Source organism: Rhinoderma darwinii, assembly GCF_050947455.1.
Source record: "Rhinoderma darwinii isolate aRhiDar2 chromosome 5 unlocalized genomic scaffold, aRhiDar2.hap1 SUPER_5_unloc_48, whole genome shotgun sequence".
In the NCBI taxonomy this organism is placed as follows: Eukaryota; Metazoa; Chordata; class Amphibia; order Anura; family Rhinodermatidae; genus Rhinoderma; species Rhinoderma darwinii.
The window spans coordinates 659,393-681,441 of record NW_027461807.1 but is presented as its reverse complement, the minus strand read 5'-3'; the positions used below and the strand labels follow the sequence as shown (position 1 = coordinate 681,441).

At 46.5% G+C, this 22,049-nt stretch overlaps 7 non-coding genes and 5 pseudogenes across 7 annotated transcripts; all 12 read left to right on the top strand.

Annotated features, from left to right (window-relative positions):
- The first annotated feature begins 463 nt into the window (after positions 1 to 463).
- On the top strand, positions 464 to 654 carry LOC142695586 (U2 spliceosomal RNA). The gene has a single exon (XR_012863684.1). It is a non-coding gene; the product is annotated as a U2 spliceosomal RNA (small nuclear RNA).
- Positions 655 to 1,994: 1,340 nt separating this feature from the next.
- LOC142695585 (U2 spliceosomal RNA) lies at positions 1,995 to 2,185 on the top strand. Its single transcript, XR_012863683.1, has one exon. It is a non-coding gene; the product is annotated as a U2 spliceosomal RNA (small nuclear RNA).
- Positions 2,186 to 8,865: 6,680 nt separating this feature from the next.
- Positions 8,866 to 9,034, top strand: LOC142695704 (U2 spliceosomal RNA; annotated as a pseudogene).
- A 1,328-nt stretch (positions 9,035 to 10,362) lies between these two features.
- LOC142695584 (U2 spliceosomal RNA) lies at positions 10,363 to 10,553 on the top strand. Its single transcript, XR_012863682.1, has one exon. It is a non-coding gene; the product is annotated as a U2 spliceosomal RNA (small nuclear RNA).
- A 1,326-nt stretch (positions 10,554 to 11,879) lies between these two features.
- LOC142695583 (U2 spliceosomal RNA) lies at positions 11,880 to 12,070 on the top strand. The gene has a single exon (XR_012863681.1). It is a non-coding gene; the product is annotated as a U2 spliceosomal RNA (small nuclear RNA).
- A 1,336-nt stretch (positions 12,071 to 13,406) lies between these two features.
- On the top strand, positions 13,407 to 13,597 carry LOC142695582 (U2 spliceosomal RNA). The gene has a single exon (XR_012863680.1). It is a non-coding gene; the product is annotated as a U2 spliceosomal RNA (small nuclear RNA).
- Positions 13,598 to 14,913: 1,316 nt separating this feature from the next.
- LOC142695732 (U2 spliceosomal RNA) lies at positions 14,914 to 15,024 on the top strand (annotated as a pseudogene).
- A 1,350-nt stretch (positions 15,025 to 16,374) lies between these two features.
- LOC142695670 (U2 spliceosomal RNA) lies at positions 16,375 to 16,579 on the top strand (annotated as a pseudogene).
- Positions 16,580 to 17,897: 1,318 nt separating this feature from the next.
- On the top strand, positions 17,898 to 18,088 carry LOC142695581 (U2 spliceosomal RNA). Its single transcript, XR_012863679.1, has one exon. It is a non-coding gene; the product is annotated as a U2 spliceosomal RNA (small nuclear RNA).
- Positions 18,089 to 19,438: 1,350 nt separating this feature from the next.
- LOC142695743 (U2 spliceosomal RNA) lies at positions 19,439 to 19,508 on the top strand (annotated as a pseudogene).
- Positions 19,509 to 20,260: 752 nt separating this feature from the next.
- LOC142695692 (U2 spliceosomal RNA) lies at positions 20,261 to 20,477 on the top strand (annotated as a pseudogene).
- A 1,344-nt stretch (positions 20,478 to 21,821) lies between these two features.
- LOC142695578 (U2 spliceosomal RNA) lies at positions 21,822 to 22,012 on the top strand. Its single transcript, XR_012863677.1, has one exon. It is a non-coding gene; the product is annotated as a U2 spliceosomal RNA (small nuclear RNA).
- Positions 22,013 to 22,049: the final 37 nt, after the last annotated feature.

Sequence of the window (22,049 nt, the reverse complement as noted above, 5' to 3'; positions counted from 1 at the left end):
ATTCCAGAGCCAGCTTTCTGACATCATAATGGGGCCTGCCTCAGAGATAAAAGCCTGGGCCCAGGCAGTGTTGGTCAGTGCTGCTCAGCAGGCAGCACTGGACTGGACTGGACTGGATTACAGCTGATACAAGGTGTGAAGGAACAAGGGGTGGCTGTGGGCATGCACTTGCTGCCGCTGCCAGTGTTTATCTGCATGGCAGGAGGGCATTTGGGCGTTGCCAGGAAGGCGTTTTTATGTAGATTCCTCCTCTTTCAGCACTGCATTGTGGTGCAAGCAAAAGAAGCAAATCCTGTGTAGCTTCCTCTCCGGCCTTTATTCACCTCCCTCCCGCTTAGTAGCTGTAAATGTGTGTGAGCCTGCAGGGCCCCATGGAATTGCCTAGGAGTAGGCTGAATCAATCGCTGCAAGGGGTGAACAGCAGTATGGGACAGGCTCGGGCGAGGCAAGGGCCGCTCGGGTTATCGCTTCTCGGCCTTTTGGCTAAGATCAAGTGTAGTATCTGTTCTTATCAGTTTAATATCTGATACGTCCCCTATCTGGGGACCATATATTAAATGGATTTTTAGAACAGGGAGATGGAAATAGAGCTTGCTCTGTCCACTCCACGCATTGACCTGGTATTGCAGTATTTCCAGGACCGGTGCACCCTTCCCTTATGTGTTGACTAAAATCAGATTCCAAAAGTGCTATTTGTGTTTGCTATTGTTTTTGTCTTTCTGATGGGATCTCCCCTTTTAATCCCATTATTTCAACACCTGTTGGACAATGCATTTGTACAGTCATGTGTGATAATGAGCTCATTTATTAAATGCAATTAATTAATACATTGCCACCTCTTGTTGTGTGTGTGTGTGTGTGTGTGTGTGTGTGTGTGTGTGTGTGTGTGTGTGTGTGTGTGTGTGTGTGTGTGTGTGTCTTCTGTGTTTCTGTGTTTCCGGCATTTCACATTGGAACAGCTCATTCACCTTCCTTGTCTTCTCTCCGCCCTCCCTTTTAGGTAGGTTAAAGAGCTGCACCTGAGCCAGCCACTGATTGATTGATGCAGCACCACAGTCAAATAGTGGAGTGGAGTAGGGGGAACAGCAAACAGCCATTAAAGCAGCCCGCCCGCCACAATGGACCTACCTGTGTACACTAGATGGATGTGATGGAATGTACTGTCGTCCCTACATTTCCAAGAAGAAGTAAGAATTGCAGTTGCAACAAACCCTTGCTTGCCTACAAAGAGAGCAGCAATTTGGATTTGTTACTATGTTACCTGGAAGAATAACAAACTGTGCAAGGATGGAGGTTGTAGGAGCAAAGAGAAGTTGTCTGTAAAGTTGGTGGATGCCTATTTTCCATTTTGCAGTCCCTTGTCTCCCTCTTGTGGCCTCCTGGAGGCAAATAAATGTGCAAAAAAAAGACAGCCTGGCGGCCGGCTGTTGCAGTGTTGCCCTCTCAGGCAACACTGAGTGACTGACTGAGCCGCACCGTCTTATATAAAGTTCAGACGGAACTTTGCACGTGTCATAGTGGAGCCCTCAGGATTCCAGAGCCAGCTTTCTGACATCATAATGGGGCCTGCCTCAGAGATAAAAGCCTGGGCCCAGGCAGTGTTGGTCAGTGCTGCTCAGCAGGCAGCACTGGACTGGACTGGACTGGATTACAGCTGATACAAGGTGTGAAGGAACAAGGGGTGGCTGTGGGCATGCACTTGCTGCCGCTGCCAGTGTTTATCTGCATGGCAGGAGGGCATTTGGGCGTTGCCAGGAAGGCGTTTTTATGTAGATTCCTCCTCTTTCAGCACTGCATTGTGGTGCAAGCAAAAGAAGCAAATCCTGTGTAGCTTCCTCTCCGGCCTTTATTCACCTCCCTCCCGCTTAGTAGCTGTAAATGTGTGTGAGCCTGCAGGGCCCCATGGAATTGCCTAGGAGTAGGCTGAATCAATCGCTGCAAGGGGTGAACAGCAGTATGGGACAGGCTCGGGCAAGGCAAGGGCCGCTCGGGTTATCGCTTCTCGGCCTTTTGGCTAAGATCAAGTGTAGTATCTGTTCTTATCAGTTTAATATCTGATACGTCCCCTATCTGGGGACCATATATTAAATGGATTTTTAGAACAGGGAGATGGAAATAGAGCTTGCTCTGTCCACTCCACGCATTGACCTGGTATTGCAGTATTTCCAGGACCGGTGCACCCTTCCCTTATGTGTTGACTAAAATCAGATTCCAAAAGTGCTATTTGTGTTTGCTATTGTTTTTGTCTTTCTGATGGGATCTCCCCTTTTAATCCCATTATTTCAACACCTGTTGGACAATGCATTTGTACAGTCATGTGTGATAATGAGCTCATTTATTAAATGCAATTAATTAATACATTGCCACCTCTTGTTGTGTGTGTGTGTGTGTGTGTGTGTGTGTGTGTGTGTGTGTGTGTGTGTGTGTCTTCTGTGTTTCTGTGTTTCCGGCATTTCACATTGGAACAGCTCATTCACCTTCCTTGTCTTCTCTCCGCCCTCCCTTTTAGGTAGGTTAAAGAGCTGCACCTGAGCCAGCCACTGATTGATTGATGCAGCACCACAGTCAAATAGTGGAGTGGAGTAGGGGGAACAGCAAACAGCCATTAAAGCAGCCCGCCCGCCACAATGGACCTACCTGTGTACACTAGATGGATGTGATGGAATGTACTGTCGTCCCTACATTTCCAAGAAGAAGTAAGAATTGCAGTTGCAACAAACCCTTGCTTGCCTACAAAGAGAGCAGCAATTTGGATTTGTTACTATGTTACCTGGAAGAATAACAAACTGTGCAAGGATGGAGGTTGTAGGAGCAAAGAGAAGTTGTCTGTAAAGTTGGTGGATGCCTATTTTCCATTTTGCAGTCCCTTGTCTCCCTCTTGTGGCCTCCTGGAGGCAAATAAATGTGCAAAAAAAAGACAGCCTGGCGGCCGGCTGTTGCAGTGTTGCCCTCTCAGGCAACACTGAGTGACTGACTGAGCCGCACCGTCTTATATAAAGTTCAGACGGAACTTTGCACGTGTCATAGTGGAGCCCTCAGGATTCCAGAGCCAGCTTTCTGACATCATAATGGGGCCTGCCTCAGAGATAAAAGCCTGGGCCCAGGCAGTGTTGGTCAGTGCTGCTCAGCAGGCAGCACTGGACTGGACTGGACTGGATTACAGCTGATACAAGGTGTGAAGGAACAAGGGGTGGCTGTGGGCATGCACTTGCTGCCGCTGCCAGTGTTTATCTGCATGGCAGGAGGGCATTTGGGCGTTGCCAGGAAGGCGTTTTTATGTAGATTCCTCCTCTTTCAGCACTGCATTGTGGTGCAAGCAAAAGAAGCAAATCCTGTGTAGCTTCCTCTCCGGCCTTTATTCACCTCCCTCCCGCTTAGTAGCTGTAAATGTGTGTGAGCCTGCAGGGCCCCATGGAATTGCCTAGGAGTAGGCTGAATCAATCGCTGCAAGGGGTGAACAGCAGTATGGGACAGGCTCGGGCAAGGCAAGGGCCGCTCGGGTTATCGCTTCTCGGCCTTTTGGCTAAGACCAAGTGTATTTATACAGGAGGTTTTTGGTCAGAAGGTGCTCAGGTACCCTCTCTCTCGGCCTCGGGGGATCGTCCAGGTTCGCCTGGACTTCACCCCCGTGCTGCTATTTGGGAGAGAGGCTTAGTCCTGAGCAACGAGTTGCGATCCCCCCCAGCCCCTTGGTCTCCGTAAGACAAGGGGCGCAGCGAAAGCTGTGCGGTTCGACCTGGCCACGCTAATGGCAGGCGAACCCGATGCGGTGCCGGTGTACGCCCGGCTTAAGAATTCTGCACGATTTATCGTGGCAGAGGGTGGAGGCGGTCCCCGTGGTATTAAATTTTTAGTCCACGCCATTTTGGAAGATCTGCTGGCGGTCCACAAGAACGAGCTCTTGGCTATCCAGGACTACCCGAAGCGAGGAATCTACGATGTCACCTTCATGGGAGAAGGAATACTCCGTGATGCTATGGACCGAGCTGAGAGGAAACAAGGTGAACTCGTAGCAGCGGGAGTCAAGGTAGTAGAGCATGAATTTGAAATAACCAAACTCGTGGTGATTAAAATGTATTCCCCATATGTGAGAGATATGGAAGTGGCAGCATTTCTAGCTGCCTACTTCAAAAATGTCAAACTCCTGGGGAAAGTGATGAACGAGTGTGGAGTGTGGACCGCCAAATGGAAGTTTTTAGTTACGCTGATTAAGGACCCCTCCACCCAAGAAACGAGATTACCACCGGCTCGTTTTAAAATTGGAAATGTGAATGGCGACCTCTACTTCTCAGGGATGCCAAACTTCTGCAGGGCTTGTGGTACCTATGGACATACCAGTTTTAACTGCGATGTCACCTGCAGAAACTGTGGAAGCAAAGAGCACAATATAAGGGAGTGCACAGAAGAAAAAAAATGCAACTTTTGTCAAAAAACTGGTCACTTGTATTTTTCTTGTCCTCATAGGTACCGAAGCGGAGAAGAAGAGCAACCCGGGGCGCCCCCACGTGCTCCACCAGCGGACCAGCCCCGCCCTCAGGGAGAGGAACAAGCCAGTGCTGCAAAGGAGCAGCGGGGTACCTGGGCTTCAAGGGTACGGTCTGTTGGAGCCAAAGCAGGTACCTCACAGCCAACAGCCTCAGAGGAGAGAAGGGAGTCCAGTGCGAAGGAAAAACGCCAAGCCAAACGTAAGGCTGAGAAGGGGCAGGCCAGTGAGATAACTGAGGCATCCCAGAGTGCTGGTTGCTCAGTGGATGCCGGGCCTGCTCCCAATCCTGGGTCTCTAGATACGGAGTCTGAAGAGGAAGGTTGGCTGAAAGTGGGTCCCCGTAAAAAGGGTAAACAGGAGCGTGCCGGTAGGGGGGTGACAGGGGAGGAGCAAATGGATACGTCCGTAAAGCAAAGTGAGGCTCCTCCTAGGACCGCCCCCTCGTCGTTACTGGTGAGGAGGGTGGGCACTGTTCCCCCCGAGCCAACCGACACCCCGCCATGTGCGCAACCTCCCCCTCTAGAACGGCCTGCACGGCCTGCACGGCCTCAGGGGGGAGCGGCGGGGCCCTTGGGGGACCCACCCGATACAGACCTATATGGTCAGCCGTTAGAGACCCAGGTAAGGCTGTGTGAATCTGGACTCCCTGTATACGAGATGAGGGCTGTTGGCTCGACGCTCACGGAAGGTAGTTCCTCTCCTGAATCATCCCCTTTCTCGCTAGAGTCAGACGAGGGCGGGGAGATGAGTTCAAGCGAGATTTCTGGTATTGCTGGTGGAGGCCAAGTCTGATTTTAAGTAACACGATTATTTATTTTTTAAAATCAAGACTAACACAATTAAAACTCCACGATGTCTGAAATAAAGGGGATCTCCCTCAACGTGAGGGGCGCCAAGTCCAAAGTCAGAAGGGTTGCTCTCTTCAGTTTTTTATCTGGCCTGGCAGCCTCTGTTTTTTTCCTGCAGGAGTGCGGCATCCCCCATGCAATGAAGTACCATAAATACAAAGAGGATTGGAAGTATGGTCCATCAGTCTGGTCTGGATCTAACGAGTCCAGATCAGCAGGGGTCGCCATTCTTTTTAAGGGAAACGTTTTTATTGATTTTATTCAAGAGATTCTTCCAGGACGTATTTTATTGGTTAAAGCTTTTATTGACGGCGTAAAATGGCAGTTTTTAAATTTTTACGGCTCACCTGACAAAAATGAGAGAGCAGAGATGCTAGAAATGTTACCTCTTTTTATTAATACAACTGAGCCTTTTATCCTCGCAGGTGATTTTAACTGTATCCTGAGGGGGGAACGCCGGCTTACCAGTACTACAAGTAGGAATTACGATAAGACCTCTGGACTGCTCAAAGATATTGTAAATGATTTTAAATTAACAGATTTGTACAAAGAATGTAATAGGAGCAGCCCAGAGGAAGCCGGCGTTACCTGGAGCAACGCCACCTGTAGCTCCAGGATAGATTTTATTTTTTGTAATGAGAATGTACTGCCTTTTAATTGTGAAGTTTTAACTAATGTTTTCTCAGATCACAAGCTTTTATCATTTTATGTAAAGCGTGATTTTAATAAACCGGTGTGTAAGAAGTCCTGGAAGTTAAATGTTTCCCTTTTAGATGATCCACAGGTTTTTACTGATTTTATTGAATTTTACCAAAAATGCAGGCGGGGGAGAGACATGCGTACTCCCATCAGTGCATGGTGGGAGAAAATGAAAAAAAGAATAAAGGAATTTTTTATTAAAAAGAGCGTGGCGAAAGCCAGAGAAAAACATGCTTTTTTTAAAATTCTCAGCACCCGTCTGCAGACCCTGTACAAGATGAGAGATAATGAAATTGACGTTAAAACTGACATCACTAATTTAAAAAAAGAAATAGCTCAGTGCCTGGAGCAGAAAGGCAAAGAAATCATTTTTCGTTCCAAAATTCAGCATGTGGAGGAGAACGAGACCTGCTCCAGGTATTTTTTTAAAAAAATTAACAATAAAAAGGCTATTATTAAAAATATTGAAGGTGTGTCAGATGTACAGGGTATTTTAAGTAAAGTTCATGAGTTTTATGCTGACCTTTTTAGTGTTAAAACTGTGGATCATAATTTTATGCGTGACTCACTGAAGGAGATTACTACTGTTTTAGACCCTGTCTCCCAGAATTTTTTATTACAGGAGCTGACGGAGCAGGAGGTTTTAGAAACGGTAAAGAGTTTTAAAGCCGGAAAAGTTCCCGGACCGGACGGTATACCCAGTGAGTTTTATGTCAAATTTTATGACATTTTAAAAGAGGATCTTTTTAGCCTTTTTTATGAAGTTTTTAATTCCAAGATGCTGCCTAAGTCCTGGCGGAAGGGTGAGGTCTCCCTGCTACATAAGAAAGGTGACATCGCAGTTTTGAAGAACTGGAGACCAATAACCCTTCTGAATAGCGACTATAAAATAATGGCAAAAGTGTGCGCAAATAGATTAAAAGCCATAATACCCCACATTGTACACTCTAACCAGGTGTGTGGGGTGCCAGGCCGCAGCATCTGGGATAATCTTAACCTGGTAAAAGATGTGATTGAGGACACGAGGTCTAGAAGAGGTAAATTAGCCATTTTATCTATAGACTTCGAGAAGGCGTTCGACCGTGTCTCTCATTTTTATCTTTTTAAGGTTTTAGAGCGTATGGGTATACCTGAAGGATTTTTATTATCACTTAAAGCCTTTTATAAAGATTGCACAAGCAAAATTTTAGTGAATGGTTTTAAGACACAGGACGTGATTTTAGACTCAGGGGTGAAGCAGGGGTGTCCCTTGTCCCCACTGCTTTTTATTTGCGCATTAGAGCCTCTACTGTGTACAATTCGCCGCGATAAGTTAATACGTGGAGTCCCCCTGCCCGGGGGTGGCGGCGTAGAGGCTAAAGCAGTGGGGTACATGGACGATGTAGCGGTTTTTTGCAGGGACACCCTGTCGCTTCAGAGAACCCTCAGACAAATTGAGTTTTATTGCTGTGCTTCCGGTTTTAAGGTGAACTTCGACAAAAGTAATATTTTAAATATAGGAAGCATGGCTTTTAGAGACATACCCGTCCCTGTGTCAGATAATATTACGATTTTAGGTGTCTCCTTCAGTGAGTGCGATAATGGTTTTATCAGTTGGGACATGGTGGCGCAGAAGGTAAATCAAAAAATATGTATGTGGAACATGAGAAAACTTACCATGGAGGGAAAAGTTTTAATTATTAAAATGGTCATTTTACCCCTGCTTTTATATCTCAGTATGGTTTTCCCTCCCCCCACGGTTTTATTGCAAAAAATTACTAAAGCATGTTTTACCTTCTTTTGGAGTTCCAGAATGGAGAAACTTAAAAGAGAGATTGTGATGAAATCCAAACCGAAGGGTGGCAAAGATTTTCCGAATTTTAACAGGTTTCTTTTAATCAAGTTCTTCAGTTTCTGTTTTAATTCCCTTTTTAAAGAACATTATTGGTCCTATTTTTTACGTTTTAATACAGGGTTTTTAATGCGAAGGTTTGGGTGGTTCAACATTGTTTTATCCTCACCTTACGCTTTTAAACTCTCAATAAACTATGTGATTTTAGAAAAGATAGTGACCTTATTCAACCTGAAGGGAAAAAATGTAAATGAGCTGAAAAATAGTAAAAAATTAATTAAAGACCTAAGAGAAAGTGAGACGGTCAGCAGGATTGAGAATTTTAATGAGGAACGAAGTGCTTTTATCTTCAAAATTATTAATGTGTTTTATCTTTTTAATACACAGATGGACCTGGCCTGGAGCTGCATTCATCAATGTCTTCCATGCCGGGCATTCCAATACAGAAGGAGGCTCGCGAGGTCTGCCGTCTGCCCGAGGGAAGGCTGCCAGGCCGAGGAAACGATTCGACACATTTTTTGGACGTGTGATTTTGCGAAGAAATTTTGGAAAAAAATATTCCCTCTTTTGGTAAAGATGGCAGACCTGAAAGACTTGAATTATGAAGATATTTTATATGGACTATTTGGATGCCCAACCGCGAGCCAAAAGATAATAGCGTGGAAGACGATGAATTGCGCCAAAGAAGCTCTATGGAAGGCCAGGAACATCCTGATTTTTAAGCACGATGTTTTATCTACTGATGATGTTTTAGGTCTTTGTTTTAGCGAAATGTACATTTATTATTTATTAGACAAAAAAAGAAATGCCACCCTTCTTAATAAATGGTTTGTGAAAGAATGGAACTCCAACATATAAAGATTTGCCACCATGTCCCTTTTATGTAATGTAATGCAATGAAATATTGATTTTATTGTTATTCATTTGTACAAAAGTTGGTTTTATTGTAAACTGTATTTTTTATCATGAAATAAATCATTGACACCCCTGAAAAGGGGTAGCCAACTTAAAAAAAAATCTGTTCTTATCAGTTTAATATCTGATACGTCCCCTATCTGGGGACCATATATTAAATGGATTTTTAGAACAGGGAGATGGAAATAGAGCTTGCTCTGTCCACTCCACGCATTGACCTGGTATTGCAGTATTTCCAGGACCGGTGCACCCTTCCCTTATGTGTTGACTAAAATCAGATTCCAAAAGTGCTATTTGTGTTTGCTATTGTTTTTGTCTTTCTGATGGGATCTCCCCTTTTAATCCCATTATTTCAACACCTGTTGGACAATGCATTTGTACAGTCATGTGTGATAATGAGCTCATTTATTAAATGCAATTAATTAATACATTGCCACCTCTTGTTGTGTGTGTGTGTGTGTGTGTGTGTGTGTGTGTGTGTGTGTGTGTGTGTGTGTGTGTGTGTGTCTTCTGTGTTTCTGTGTTTCCGGCATTTCACATTGGAACAGCTCATTCACCTTCCTTGTCTTCTCTCCGCCCTCCCTTTTAGGTAGGTTAAAGAGCTGCACCTGAGCCAGCCACTGATTGATTGATGCAGCACCACAGTCAAATAGTGGAGTGGAGTAGGGGGAACAGCAAACAGCCATTAAAGCAGCCCGCCCGCCACAATGGACCTACCTGTGTACACTAGATGGATGTGATGGAATGTACTGTCGTCCCTACATTTCCAAGAAGAAGTAAGAATTGCAGTTGCAACAAACCCTTGCTTGCCTACAAAGAGAGCAGCAATTTGGATTTGTTACTATGTTACCTGGAAGAATAACAAACTGTGCAAGGATGGAGGTTGTAGGAGCAAAGAGAAGTTGTCTGTAAAGTTGGTGGATGCCTATTTTCCATTTTGCAGTCCCTTGTCTCCCTCTTGTGGCCTCCTGGAGGCAAATAAATGTGCAAAAAAAAGACAGCCTGGCGGCCGGCTGTTGCAGTGTTGCCCTCTCAGGCAACACTGAGTGACTGACTGAGCCGCACCGTCTTATATAAAGTTCAGACGGAACTTTGCACGTGTCATAGTGGAGCCCTCAGGATTCCAGAGCCAGCTTTCTGACATCATAATGGGGCCTGCCTCAGAGATAAAAGCCTGGGCCCAGGCAGTGTTGGTCAGTGCTGCTCAGCAGGCAGCACTGGACTGGACTGGACTGGATTACAGCTGATACAAGGTGTGAAGGAACAAGGGGTGGCTGTGGGCATGCACTTGCTGCCGCTGCCAGTGTTTATCTGCATGGCAGGAGGGCATTTGGGCGTTGCCAGGAAGGCGTTTTTATGTAGATTCCTCCTCTTTCAGCACTGCATTGTGGTGCAAGCAAAAGAAGCAAATCCTGTGTAGCTTCCTCTCCGGCCTTTATTCACCTCCCTCCCGCTTAGTAGCTGTAAATGTGTGTGAGCCTGCAGGGCCCCATGGAATTGCCTAGGAGTAGGCTGAATCAATCGCTGCAAGGGGTGAACAGCAGTATGGGACAGGCTCGGGCAAGGCAAGGGCCGCTCGGGTTATCGCTTCTCGGCCTTTTGGCTAAGATCAAGTGTAGTATCTGTTCTTATCAGTTTAATATCTGATACGTCCCCTATCTGGGGACCATATATTAAATGGATTTTTAGAACAGGGAGATGGAAATAGAGCTTGCTCTGTCCACTCCACGCATTGACCTGGTATTGCAGTATTTCCAGGACCGGTGCACCCTTCCCTTATGTGTTGACTAAAATCAGATTCCAAAAGTGCTATTTGTGTTTGCTATTGTTTTTGTCTTTCTGATGGGATCTCCCCTTTTAATCCCATTATTTCAACACCTGTTGGACAATGCATTTGTACAGTCATGTGTGATAATGAGCTCATTTATTAAATGCAATTAATTAATACATTGCCACCTCTTGTTGTGTGTGTGTGTGTGTGTGTGTGTGTGTGTGTGTGTGTGTGTGTGTGTGTGTGTGTGTGTCTTCTGTGTTTCTGTGTTTCCGGCATTTCACATTGGAACAGCTCATTCACCTTCCTTGTCTTCTCTCCGCCCTCCCTTTTAGGTAGGTTAAAGAGCTGCACCTGAGCCAGCCACTGATTGATTGATGCAGCACCACAGTCAAATAGTGGAGTGGAGTAGGGGGAACAGCAAACAGCCATTAAAGCAGCCCGCCCGCCACAATGGACCTACCTGTGTACACTAGATGGATGTGATGGAATGTACTGTCGTCCCTACATTTCCAAGAAGAAGTAAGAATTGCAGTTGCAACAAACCCTTGCTTGCCTACAAAGAGAGCAGCAATTTGGATTTGTTACTATGTTACCTGGAAGAATAACAAACTGTGCAAGGATGGAGGTTGTAGGAGCAAAGAGAAGTTGTCTGTAAAGTTGGTGGATGCCTATTTTCCATTTTGCAGTCCCTTGTCTCCCTCTTGTGGCCTCCTGGAGGCAAATAAATGTGCAAAAAAAAGACAGCCTGGCGGCCGGCTGTTGCAGTGTTGCCCTCTCAGGCAACACTGAGTGACTGACTGAGCCGCACCGTCTTATATAAAGTTCAGACGGAACTTTGCACGTGTCATAGTGGAGCCCTCAGGATTCCAGAGCCAGCTTTCTGACATCATAATGGGGCCTGCCTCAGAGATAAAAGCCTGGGCCCAGGCAGTGTTGGTCAGTGCTGCTCAGCAGGCAGCACTGGACTGGACTGGACTGGATTACAGCTGATACAAGGTGTGAAGGAACAAGGGGTGGCTGTGGGCATGCACTTGCTGCCGCTGCCAGTGTTTATCTGCATGGCAGGAGGGCATTTGGGCGTTGCCAGGAAGGCGTTTTTATGTAGATTCCTCCTCTTTCAGCACTGCATTGTGGTGCAAGCAAAAGAAGCAAATCCTGTGTAGCTTCCTCTCCGGCCTTTATTCACCTCCCTCCCGCTTAGTAGCTGTAAATGTGTGTGAGCCTGCAGGGCCCCATGGAATTGCCTAGGAGTAGGCTGAATCAATCGCTGCAAGGGGTGAACAGCAGTATGGGACAGGCTCGGGCAAGGCAAGGGCCGCTCGGGTTATCGCTTCTCGGCCTTTTGGCTAAGATCAAGTGTAGTATCTGTTCTTATCAGTTTAATATCTGATACGTCCCCTATCTGGGGACCATATATTAAATGGATTTTTAGAACAGGGAGATGGAAATAGAGCTTGCTCTGTCCACTCCACGCATTGACCTGGTATTGCAGTATTTCCAGGACCGGTGCACCCTTCCCTTATGTGTTGACTAAAATCAGATTCCAAAAGTGCTATTTGTGTTTGCTATTGTTTTTGTCTTTCTGATGGGATCTCCCCTTTTAATCCCATTATTTCAACACCTGTTGGACAATGCATTTGTACAGTCATGTGTGATAATGAGCTCATTTATTAAATGCAATTAATTAATACATTGCCACCTCTTGTTGTGTGTGTGTGTGTGTGTGTGTGTGTGTGTGTGTGTGTGTGTGTGTGTGTGTGTGTGTGTGTGTGTGTGTCTTCTGTGTTTCTGTGTTTCCGGCATTTCACATTGGAACAGCTCATTCACCTTCCTTGTCTTCTCTCCGCCCTCCCTTTTAGGTAGGTTAAAGAGCTGCACCTGAGCCAGCCACTGATTGATTGATGCAGCACCACAGTCAAATAGTGGAGTGGAGTAGGGGGAACAGCAAACAGCCATTAAAGCAGCCCGCCCGCCACAATGGACCTACCTGTGTACACTAGATGGATGTGATGGAATGTACTGTCGTCCCTACATTTCCAAGAAGAAGTAAGAATTGCAGTTGCAACAAACCCTTGCTTGCCTACAAAGAGAGCAGCAATTTGGATTTGTTACTATGTTACCTGGAAGAATAACAAACTGTGCAAGGATGGAGGTTGTAGGAGCAAAGAGAAGTTGTCTGTAAAGTTGGTGGATGCCTATTTTCCATTTTGCAGTCCCTTGTCTCCCTCTTGTGGCCTCCTGGAGGCAAATAAATGTGCAAAAAAAAGACAGCCTGGCGGCCGGCTGTTGCAGTGTTGCCCTCTCAGGCAACACTGAGTGACTGACTGAGCCGCACCGTCTTATATAAAGTTCAGACGGAACTTTGCACGTGTCATAGTGGAGCCCTCAGGATTCCAGAGCCAGCTTTCTGACATCATAATGGGGCCTGCCTCAGAGATAAAAGCCTGGGCCCAGGCAGTGTTGGTCAGTGCTGCTCAGCAGGCAGCACTGGACTGGACTGGACTGGATTACAGCTGATACAAGGTGTGAAGGAACAAGGGGTGGCTGTGGGCATGCACTTGCTGCCGCTGCCAGTGTTTATCTGCATGGCAGGAGGGCATTTGGGCGTTGCCAGGAAGGCGTTTTTATGTAGATTCCTCCTCTTTCAGCACTGCATTGTGGTGCAAGCAAAAGAAGCAAATCCTGTGTAGCTTCCTCTCCGGCCTTTATTCACCTCCCTCCCGCTTAGTAGCTGTAAATGTGTGTGAGCCTGCAGGGCCCCATGGAATTGCCTAGGAGTAGGCTGAATCAATCGCTGCAAGGGGTGAACAGCAGTATGGGACAGGCTCGGGCAAGGCAAGGGCCGCTCGGGTTATCGCTTCTCGGCCTTTTGGCTAAGATCAAGTGTAGTATCTGTTCTTATCAGTTTAATATCTGATACGTCCCCTATCTGGGGACCATATATTAAATGGATTTTTAGAACAGGGAGATGGAAATAGAGCTTGCTCTGTCCACTCCACGCATTGACCTGGTATTGCAGTATTTCCAGGACCGGTGCACCCTTCCCTTATGTGTTGACTAAAATCAGATTCCAAAAGTGCTATTTGTGTTTGCTATTGTTTTTGTCTTTCTGATGGGATCTCCCCTTTTAATCCCATTATTTCAACACCTGTTGGACAATGCATTTGTACAGTCATGTGTGATAATGAGCTCATTTATTAAATGCAATTAATTAATACATTGCCACCTCTTGTTGTGTGTGTGTGTGTGTGTGTGTGTGTGTGTGTGTGTGTGTGTGTGTGTGTCTTCTGTGTTTCTGTGTTTCCGGCATTTCACATTGGAACAGCTCATTCACCTTCCTTGTCTTCTCTCCGCCCTCCCTTTTAGGTAGGTTAAAGAGCTGCACCTGAGCCAGCCACTGATTGATTGATGCAGCACCACAGTCAAATAGTGGAGTGGAGTAGGGGGAACAGCAAACAGCCATTAAAGCAGCCCGCCCGCCACAATGGACCTACCTGTGTACACTAGATGGATGTGATGGAATGTACTGTCGTCCCTACATTTCCAAGAAGAAGTAAGAATTGCAGTTGCAACAAACCCTTGCTTGCCTACAAAGAGAGCAGCAATTTGGATTTGTTACTATGTTACCTGGAAGAATAACAAACTGTGCAAGGATGGAGGTTGTAGGAGCAAAGAGAAGTTGTCTGTAAAGTTGGTGGATGCCTATTTTCCATTTTGCAGTCCCTTGTCTCCCTCTTGTGGCCTCCTGGAGGCAAATAAATGTGCAAAAAAAAGACAGCCTGGCGGCCGGCTGTTGCAGTGTTGCCCTCTCAGGCAACACTGAGTGACTGACTGAGCCGCACCGTCTTATATAAAGTTCAGACGGAACTTTGCACGTGTCATAGTGGAGCCCTCAGGATTCCAGAGCCAGCTTTCTGACATCATAATGGGGCCTGCCTCAGAGATAAAAGCCTGGGCCCAGGCAGTGTTGGTCAGTGCTGCTCAGCAGGCAGCACTGGACTGGACTGGACTGGATTACAGCTGATACAAGGTGTGAAGGAACAAGGGGTGGCTGTGGGCATGCACTTGCTGCCGCTGCCAGTGTTTATCTGCATGGCAGGAGGGCATTTGGGCGTTGCCAGGAAGGCGTTTTTATGTAGATTCCTCCTCTTTCAGCACTGCATTGTGGTGCAAGCAAAAGAAGCAAATCCTGTGTAGCTTCCTCTCCGGCCTTTATTCACCTCCCTCCCGCTTAGTAGCTGTAAATGTGTGTGAGCCTGCAGGGCCCCATGGAATTGCCTAGGAGTAGGCTGAATCAATCGCTGCAAGGGGTGAACAGCAGTATGGGACAGGCTCGGGCAAGGCAAGGGCCGCTCGGGTTATCGCTTCTCGGCCTTTTGGCTAAGATCAAGTGTAGTACTTTAGGGTATTGCCTTGTTTCTTGGTCAGGAGGTGCCCTGGTACCCTTTTCCTTGGCCTGGGGGGATCGTTTCTCTTAGGAGAGACTTCACCCCTCTGCTGCTATTGGGGAGGAGGATTAGTCCAGGGCAACGGGGAGCGATCACCTGCCTGGTACTTCGGTACTGAAGGTATTCTTTGGAGATTGCTGGAATTCGTTTGGAGCAGGATGGAGGAAATTCCCGAATATATGCGTACCAGGAATGCTGTCCGGTTTTTCGTGGAGGAATCTGAGCGACAAAGGAAGGATCTGGAGTTCATCACAAAGGTTCTTTTGTTGGATTTCTTTCAGCTGGAGAGATCATGCATTTTGGCGGTGATGGACTATCCGAGGAGAGGGTGCTTTGACGTTACCTTCGCCACAGAAGAAATTTATGCTGTCTTTTTAGAACGCTTGAAGGAAGGTAAAAGGGACCCAAGACTTGTGGGTGTGAAGGTAACACCACATTTTGTGCCAAACAAAAAGTTGGTGGTTGTAAAAATGTTTTCGCCTTACGTGGATGAAGAGGACATTAAGTTATTTCTCAATAAGTTTTGTGAGGAGGTGGTGGGAAAGGGGAAAGTGTTTAACCCTTTTGGATTTTGGACTGGGAAGTGGAAATTTCTTTGTAAATTTGTGAGAATTGGTGAATCTAGAAACCTATTGTTTCCTCCAGCGCGGTTCAAGATTGGAAGTGCGTGTGGAAATTTATTTTTTCTTGGAATGGATATGTTTTGTTTGAATTGTAAAGAGTATGGTCATGAGAGAGAAGCCTGTGAGAAAGTAATGTGTACAAAATGTCTGCAAGAGGGACATAAGTATAATGAATGTCAGAAAGGGAAAGTATGTAATATGTGTGGAGAGGAGGGGCACATATTCAAATCGTGCCCAAAGAAAAGCAAACGTGAGGTACAAGAGGAAAATAAGAAGATAGTCAAAAGAAAGGAAGCGGAAGTTAGTTTGGAAGAAGGCAAGCTTCACAAATTGGAAGGAAGTGGGCAAAGTGATGAGAAAAAAAGGAAAAAAGCAGAGAGAAAGAAAAAAAGTGTCATTTCAGAAGAGGAAAGAGCAGAAAGAGACAGGTTATTGGAAGAAGTAGAGCAGTTACGTAGTAAAATTAATTTTGAAAAAATGCGGAGGAGGGTGCGGCTCTGTGTAAGAGAAAATTTACCAGGGTTTCTTGAAAGGTATGGTGTGCCAACGTGGTTAACGTGCATTGTAAACTGTGAGTGGGATGGTAATGATTTGCAGGAACATCTAGTGGATATGTTAGGAACTATTGCTGTTAAAAAAGGAATGTTTTTTTGATTTCTTAAGGAAAAAAAAGGAAAGAGGAAAACAAAAATTAATTGTACGTTTTCAGTTTTCATTGTGATGATCTAAGTCTTTTTTATTTTGAATTTTATGATTTTTAAGACGTGATCTGAATGAAAAAAAAAAAAAAAAAAAAAAAAAATCTGTTCTTATCAGTTTAATATCTGATACGTCCCCTATCTGGGGACCATATATTAAATGGATTTTTAGAACAGGGAGATGGAAATAGAGCTTGCTCTGTCCACTCCACGCATTGACCTGGTATTGCAGTATTTCCAGGACCGGTGCACCCTTCCCTTATGTGTTGACTAAAATCAGATTCCAAAAGTGCTATTTGTGTTTGCTATTGTTTTTGTCTTTCTGATGGGATCTCCCCTTTTAATCCCATTATTTCAACACCTGTTGGACAATGCATTTGTACAGTCATGTGTGATAATGAGCTCATTTATTAAATGCAATTAATTAATACATTGCCACCTCTTGTTGTGTGTGTGTGTGTGTGTGTGTGTGTGTGTGTGTGTGTGTGTGTGTGTGTGTCTTCTGTGTTTCTGTGTTTCCGGCATTTCACATTGGAACAGCTCATTCACCTTCCTTGTCTTCTCTCCGCCCTCCCTTTTAGGTAGGTTAAAGAGCTGCACCTGAGCCAGCCACTGATTGATTGATGCAGCACCACAGTCAAATAGTGGAGTGGAGTAGGGGGAACAGCAAACAGCCATTAAAGCAGCCCGCCCGCCACAATGGACCTACCTGTGTACACTAGATGGATGTGATGGAATGTACTGTCGTCCCTACATTTCCAAGAAGAAGTAAGAATTGCAGTTGCAACAAACCCTTGCTTGCCTACAAAGAGAGCAGCAATTTGGATTTGTTACTATGTTACCTGGAAGAATAACAAACTGTGCAAGGATGGAGGTTGTAGGAGCAAAGAGAAGTTGTCTGTAAAGTTGGTGGATGCCTATTTTCCATTTTGCAGTCCCTTGTCTCCCTCTTGTGGCCTCCTGGAGGCAAATAAATGTGCAAAAAAAAGACAGCCTGGCGGCCGGCTGTTGCAGTGTTGCCCTCTCAGGCAACACTGAGTGACTGACTGAGCCGCACCGTCTTATATAAAGTTCAGACGGAACTTTGCACGTGTCATAGTGGAGCCCTCAGGATTCCAGAGCCAGCTTTCTGACATCATAATGGGGCCTGCCTCAGAGATAAAAGCCTGGGCCCAGGCAGTGTTGGTCAGTGCTGCTCAGCAGGCAGCACTGGACTGGACTGGACTGGATTACAGCTGATACAAGGTGTGAAGGAACAAGGGGTGGCTGTGGGCATGCACTTGCTGCCGCTGCCAGTGTTTATCTGCATGGCAGGAGGGCATTTGGGCGTTGCCAGGAAGGCGTTTTTATGTAGATTCCTCCTCTTTCAGCACTGCATTGTGGTGCAAGCAAAAGAAGCAAATCCTGTGTAGCTTCCTCTCCGGCCTTTATTCACCTCCCTCCCGCTTAGTAGCTGTAAATGTGTGTGAGCCTGCAGGGCCCCATGGAATTGCCTAGGAGTAGGCTGAATCAATCGCTGCAAGGGGTGAACAGCAGTATGGGACAGGCTCGGGCAAGGCAAGGGCCGCTCGGGTTATCGCTTCTCGGCCTTTTGGCTAAGATCAAGTGTAGTATCTGTTCTTATCAGTTTAATATCTGATACGTCCCCTATCTGGGGACCATATATTAAATGGATTTTTAGAACAGGGAGATGGAAATAGAGCTTGCTCTGTCCACTCCACGCATTGACCTGGTATTGCAGTATTTCCAGGACCGGTGCACCCTTCCCTTATGTGTTGACTAAAATCAGATTCCAAAAGTGCTATTTGTGTTTGCTATTGTTTTTGTCTTTCTGATGGGATCTCCCCTTTTAATCCCATTATTTCAACACCTGTTGGACAATGCATTTGTACAGTCATGTGTGATAATGAGCTCATTTATTAAATGCAATTAATTAATACATTGCCACCTCTTGTTGTGTGTGTGTGTGTGTGTGTGTGTGTGTGTGTGTGTGTGTGTGTGTGTGTGTGTGTGTGTGTGTGTGTGTGTGTGTGTGTGTGTCTTCTGTGTTTCTGTGTTTCCGGCATTTCACATTGGAACAGCTCATTCACCTTCCTTGTCTTCTCTCCGCCCTCCCTTTTAGGTAGGTTAAAGAGCTGCACCTGAGCCAGCCACTGATTGATTGATGCAGCACCACAGTCAAATAGTGGAGTGGAGTAGGGGGAACAGCAAACAGCCATTAAAGCAGCCCGCCCGCCACAATGGACCTACCTGTGTACACTAGATGGATGTGATGGAATGTACTGTCGTCCCTACATTTCCAAGAAGAAGTAAGAATTGCAGTTGCAACAAACCCTTGCTTGCCTACAAAGAGAGCAGCAATTTGGATTTGTTACTATGTTACCTGGAAGAATAACAAACTGTGCAAGGATGGAGGTTGTAGGAGCAAAGAGAAGTTGTCTGTAAAGTTGGTGGATGCCTATTTTCCATTTTGCAGTCCCTTGTCTCCCTCTTGTGGCCTCCTGGAGGCAAATAAATGTGCAAAAAAAAGACAGCCTGGCGGCCGGCTGTTGCAGTGTTGCCCTCTCAGGCAACACTGAGTGACTGACTGAGCCGCACCGTCTTATATAAAGTTCAGACGGAACTTTGCACGTGTCATAGTGGAGCCCTCAGGATTCCAGAGCCAGCTTTCTGACATCATAATGGGGCCTGCCTCAGAGATAAAAGCCTGGGCCCAGGCAGTGTTGGTCAGTGCTGCTCAGCAGGCAGCACTGGACTGGACTGGACTGGATTACAGCTGATACAAGGTGTGAAGGAACAAGGGGTGGCTGTGGGCATGCACTTGCTGCCGCTGCCAGTGTTTATCTGCATGGCAGGAGGGCATTTGGGCGTTGCCAGGAAGGCGTTTTTATGTAGATTCCTCCTCTTTCAGCACTGCATTGTGGTGCAAGCAAAAGAAGCAAATCCTGTGTAGCTTCCTCTCCGGCCTTTATTCACCTCCCTCCCGCTTAGTAGCTGTAAATGTGTGTGAGCCTGCAGGGCCCCATGGAATTGCCTAGGAGTAGGCTGAATCAATCGCTGCAAGGGGTGAACAGCAGTATGGGACAGGCTCGGGCAAGGCAAGGGCCGCTCGGGTTATCGCTTCTCGGCCTTTTGGCTAAGATCAAGTGTAGTACCTGCTCAAGCTGAGGTTAGTAATCATCCCTGCCGGTGGTACGTGGGCCATCGTAGGGGGATGACAGAACGCCGAGGTGAGGGCAGGGAACCACAACGGTCATCGCTCTGGTGTACGCATTTGGTTTAAAGGTACCATTTGTAGGTGACCAGGCGACCGCCGGATCGAGGTCATTAGGCCAGGTAGTTTGGAAGCCCGAGTTGCTATGTGCCCCAGGGCTGGTGACCCTGGGGTGCCCTAACTCACTGGGGGTGGGATCCCACTGAGTGAAGGCACACTTGCACGCACTCTCTTTCACGCTATATGAGCACACACCTTTATTCTCCCGGCCTTCTGGCTGGGAGATGAGGAATTTTTTTATACCTGGCGGATGTCCAGGCTGTATCACAGCGCACATCCACTTATTTAATTTTGTTTTTCACTGTGTGTTTGTCACGTTTGTCACAAGGATTTTGGGATGCGGTGCCCTTTTGGGACCCTCCTGAGGTCTAGGGGGAAAATGTGTGGCCTTCTGGTTCCTTTTTCCCCTGCAACCCGGCCTCCCTTCTTCGGAGGGGAGGTGCAACTAGGATGCAGGCTCCTAGGTGGACACTGGGGTGGCAGCCCAGGTAGAAGCCTAGGAGTGTGTTTGGGTCTCCCTAAGCTTCGGCGAGGGGGGACCATCGATCCTTGATCCTCTAGGCCTATGGTTTGGAGGGTCAGGGAATGGTTATGCGGGGCCTCTCTCTTTTAAGAGAAGGGCTGCGATAGACCGCATCCTTGTGCACTTTTTGTGTGGCACCTCTGCACTTTTTATGCACTTGGGTGATAGAAAGCACGAAAAAAAAAAAGAAAAAAAAAAAAAAAAATCTGTTCTTATCAGTTTAATATCTGATACGTCCCCTATCTGGGGACCATATATTAAATGGATTTTTAGAACAGGGAGATGGAAATAGAGCTTGCTCTGTCCACTCCACGCATTGACCTGGTATTGCAGTATTTCCAGGACCGGTGCACCCTTCCCTTATGTGTTGACTAAAATCAGATTCCAAAAGTGCTATTTGTGTTTGCTATTGTTTTTGTCTTTCTGATGGGATCTCCCCTTTTAATCCCATTATTTCAACACCTGTTGGACAATGCATTTGTACAGTCATGTGTGATAATGAGCTCATTTATTAAATGCAATTAATTAATACATTGCCACCTCTTGTTGTGTGTGTGTGTGTGTGTGTGTGTGTGTGTGTGTGTGTGTGTGTGTGTGTGTGTGTGTGTGTGTGTGTGTGTGTGTGTCTTCTGTGTTTCTGTGTTTCCGGCATTTCACATTGGAACAGCTCATTCACCTTCCTTGTCTTCTCTCCGCCCTCCCTTTTAGGTAGGTTAAAGAGCTGCACCTGAGCCAGCCACTGATTGATTGATGCAGCACCACAGTCAAATAGTGGAGTGGAGTAGGGGGAACAGCAAACAGCCATTAAAGCAGCCCGCCCGCCACAATGGACCTACCTGTGTACACTAGATGGATGTGATGGAATGTACTGTCGTCCCTACATTTCCAAGAAGAAGTAAGAATTGCAGTTGCAACAAACCCTTGCTTGCCTACAAAGAGAGCAGCAATTTGGATTTGTTACTATGTTACCTGGAAGAATAACAAACTGTGCAAGGATGGAGGTTGTAGGAGCAAAGAGAAGTTGTCTGTAAAGTTGGTGGATGCCTATTTTCCATTTTGCAGTCCCTTGTCTCCCTCTTGTGGCCTCCTGGAGGCAAATAAATGTGCAAAAAAAAGACAGCCTGGCGGCCGGCTGTTGCAGTGTTGCCCTCTCAGGCAACACTGAGTGACTGACTGAGCCGCACCGTCTTATATAAAGTTCAGACGGAACTTTGCACGTGTCATAGTGGAGCCCTCAGGATTCCAGAGCCAGCTTTCTGACATCATAATGGGGCCTGCCTCAGAGATAAAAGCCTGGGCCCAGGCAGTGTTGGTCAGTGCTGCTCAGCAGGCAGCACTGGACTGGACTGGACTGGATTACAGCTGATACAAGGTGTGAAGGAACAAGGGGTGGCTGTGGGCATGCACTTGCTGCCGCTGCCAGTGTTTATCTGCATGGCAGGAGGGCATTTGGGCGTTGCCAGGAAGGCGTTTTTATGTAGATTCCTCCTCTTTCAGCACTGCATTGTGGTGCAAGCAAAAGAAGCAAATCCTGTGTAGCTTCCTCTCCGGCCTTTATTCACCTCCCTCCCGCTTAGTAGCTGTAAATGTGTGTGAGCCTGCAGGGCCCCATGGAATTGCCTAGGAGTAGGCTGAATCAATCGCTGCAAGGGGTGAACAGCAGTATGGGACAGGCTCGGGCAAGGCAAGGGCCGCTCGGGTTATCGCTTCTCGGCCTTTTGGCTAAGATCAAGTGTAGTATCTGTTCTTATCAGTTTAATATCTGATACGTCCCCTATCTGGGGACCATATATTAAATGGATTTTTAGAACAGGGAGATGGAAATAGAGCTTGCTCTGTCCACTCCACGCATTGACCTGGTATTGCAGTATTTCCAGGACCGGTGCACCCTTCCCTTATGTGTTGACTAAAATCAGATTCCAAAAGTGCT